Source organism: Nematolebias whitei, chromosome 1 (genome assembly GCF_014905685.2).
Source record: "Nematolebias whitei isolate Nwh7 chromosome 1, NemWhi1, whole genome shotgun sequence".
NCBI lineage: Eukaryota > Metazoa > Chordata > Actinopteri > Cyprinodontiformes > Rivulidae > Nematolebias > Nematolebias whitei.
In genome coordinates, this window is record NC_056498.1 from 92,743,173 (window position 1) to 92,746,716 (window position 3,544).

General features: G+C 37.9%; 1 protein-coding gene across 1 annotated transcript in view; it reads right to left on the reverse strand.

The window, feature by feature from the left end:
* Positions 1–3,544, reverse strand: part of ehbp1 (EH domain binding protein 1) — a gene marked incomplete in the record, with an annotated part of 851,057 nt that overhangs the window by 509,021 nt on the left and 338,492 nt on the right.

The following is a 3,544-nucleotide window of genomic DNA, read 5'->3' on the forward strand; positions in this document are numbered from 1 at the left end:
CCCTCTTGCTTGAGGGTGTCAATGATGGCCTTCTGGACAGCAGTCAGGTCGGCAGTCTTACCCATGATTGCGGTTTTGAGTAATGAACAAGGCTGGGAGTTTTTAAAAGCCTCAGGAATCTTTTGCAGGTGTTTAGAGTTACGTCGTTGATTCAGATGGTTAGGTTACTAGCTTGTTTAGAGAACCTTTTCATGATATGCTAATTTTTTGGGACAGGCATTTTGGGTTTTCATGAGCTGTATGCCATATATATATATATATATATATATATATATACGTATTAGGGGTGCAGAAAAAAATTGATTTTTTAAAGAATCTAGATTTTTAGTCCAGGCGATTCTGAATCGATTCTAAAGGCCCATAAATCGATTTAAAATGTGTTTAAGTTTTATAATTTTTCGCTCCTACTCCCAAGCGTACTGCACATTGCATTACATGTCCGCTAGGCCGCCGTAGAATTTTGGCGGTGTAGGCCCCCATACAGCAAGCTAGTTAGCCAGCTGCCTTTATCTGAATGGAGACTGCTAGCATGGAGGAGGGGAAAAGCACGATTCAACCCACTCCTTCATCTTTAAAAGTAATTTCAGATCCTACAATGTTCCAGGGGACGACAGAGCTTAACAAGAGCAAGGTTGTTTGCAAGAAGTGTAAAATAAAATTGCGGTACAGTATTTTGGAAATAAAGATGAAAGCGAAAGCAACAGACCAGAGAACTATGCAACAAACTTCCAGCTGATTCCCCAAAGGCTGTGAAGATTTCTCACTCCATCTCCTGCACAAAGGATTTACGAGCAAACAGCTCAGTGGAAGGTGAGAGTTTAGGTTTATTTTTAATACGCTGGATCCAACGTACGTTATTCCTTCACATAGCTTTTTCTTTTTTTTTTTTTTTTTTGCGATAAGCAACACCAGAACTTCACCATCAAACAATGGATGGGAGAAACTCTGATGCAGCTGCAGCTCAAAGGTAAGTGTTATTTCTCATAATATACAAAAACTTATAGACAAGATGTATAACAAACTTAATGTAATTTGTCTTTTTAACAGGTTGAAGAGAGGTGAGATGAGACACATCTCCTGAGCCAGTTCTAAATGATACAATTTATGGTTTATAAATTATTACAGTTCAGAAGTTTTTAGGCAGGTTTGCATAGGTTTTGACATTTTGTTAAAAGATTTACCAAATATGAATCAATATGGTTAGACTGTGAAGTGTGTACAGTGCCTTGCGAAAGTATTCAGCCCCCTTGAACTTTTCAACCTTTTGCCACATTTCAGGCTTCAAACATAAAGATATAAAAATTATTATTTTATTTTTTTTGTGAAGAATCAACAACAAAAGGGACACAATCGTGAAGTGGAATGAAATTTAATGGATGTGTCAAACTTTTTTTAACAAATAAAAAACTGAAAAGTGGGGTGTGCAATATTATTCGGCCCCTTTACTTTCAGTGCAGCAAACTCACTCCAGAAGTTCAGTGAGGATCTATGAATGATCCAATGTTGTCCCAAATGACTGATGATGATAAAAAGAATCCACCTGTGTGTAATCAAGTCTCCGTATAAATGCATCTGCTCTGTGATAGTCTCAGGGTTCTGTTCAAAGCGCAGAGAGCATCATGAAGACCAGGGAACACACCAGGCAGGTCTGAGATACTGTTGGGGAGAAGTTTAAAGCTAGATTTGGATACAAAAAGAATTCCCAAGCTTTAAACATCCCAATGAGCACTGTGCAAGCAATCATATTGAAATGGAAGGAGTATCAGACCACTGCAAATCTACCAAGACCCAGCCGTCCCTCTAAACTTTCATCTCGAACAAGGAGAAGACTGATCAGAGATGCAGCCAAGAGGCCCATGATCACTCTGGATGAACTGCAGAGATCTACAGCTGAGGTGGGAGAGCCTGTCCATAGGACAACAATCGGTCATACACTACACAAATCTGACCTTTATGGAAGAGTGGCAAGAAGAAAGCCATTTCTCAAAGATATCCATAAAAAGTGTTGTTTAAAGTTTGCCACAAGCCACCTGGGAGACACACCAAACATGAGGAAGAAGGTGCTCTGGCAGATGAAACCAAAATCGAACTGTTTGACCACAATGCAAAACGATATGTTTGGAGTAAAAGCAACACAGCTCATCATCCAGAACACAACATCCCCACTGTCAAACATGGTGGTGGCAGCATCATGGTTTGGGCCTGTTTTTCATCAGCAGGGACAGGGAAGATGGTCAGAATTGATGGGAAGATGGATGGGGCCAAATACAGGACCATTCTGGAAGAAAACCTGTTTGAGTCTGCAAGAGGCCTGAGACTGGGACTGAGATTTATCTTCCATTAAGACAATGATCCAAAACATAAAGCCAAATCTACAATGGAATGGTTCACAAATTAACATATCCAGTGTTGGAATGGCCAAGTCAAAGTCCAGACCTGAATCCAAACGAGAATCTGTGGAAAGAGCTGAAGACTGCTGTTCACAAACGCTCTCCATCCAACCTCACTGAGCTCGAGCTGTTTTACAAAGAAGAATGGGCAAGAATTTCAGTCTCTCTATGTGCAAAACTGATAGAGACATATCCCAAGAGACTTGCAGCTGTAATTGCAGCAAAAGGCGGCGCTACAAAGTATTAATGCAAGGGGGCTGAATAATATTGCACACCTCACTTTTCAGTTTTTTATTTGTTAAAAAAGTTTGACAAATCCAATAAATTTCATTCCACTTCACAATTGTGTCCCACTTGTTGTTGATTCTTCACAAAAAAAAATTAAATTTTATATCTTTATGTTTGAAGCCTGAAATTTGGAAAAAGTCTGACAAGTTCAAGGGGGCTGAATACTTTCGCAAGGCACTGTATATTTCATATTAAGTTTTGAAAATATAACAAATGTTAGAGCAATATGGTTAAAAAAAACTGTGACGTCTGTATTTCATTTTGAGTAATGTACAATGGTGGGCTGAAGTCCGTTTACTTTTGTATTTACAGTATATATTTAGAATTATTTGTCTGTGATGGACTGGAAACCTGTCCAGGTCTCCCCTGCCTCTCGCACAGTGATGGCTGGACATGGGCACCAGTGAAACCCGTGACTCGTAAAGGAAAAAGTGGATAAAGATGATGGATGGATGAATTTTTTGTTCCTAGATCTTTATTTCATTTTTTTTTTTTTTAAGAAAAATCCAGGCAACTAAGCTAACTTAGTAATTTAAGTTACAGAATTTTATGCACTCCTATATTCGTTCCTATTGTTGGTATTCATATAAAATGATGAAAAAAGATTTGATACAGTAAAGAACCTAAAATTATTGTTTTAAATAAATGTCTTTTTGTTTACATTGTTGTTTAAGCTTTTCAGTTGTCAGTTACATAACTGAAACAAAATTTATGGTCATTTCAATAGAAAAATTGTCTCTGAATCGAAAATCTTTTCTGAATTGAAAAATCGATGTTGACACCAAAAATCGGAATCGAATTGAATCGCCAGACACTGAGAGATTCGCACCCCTAATACATATATATATCTATATATATATATATAT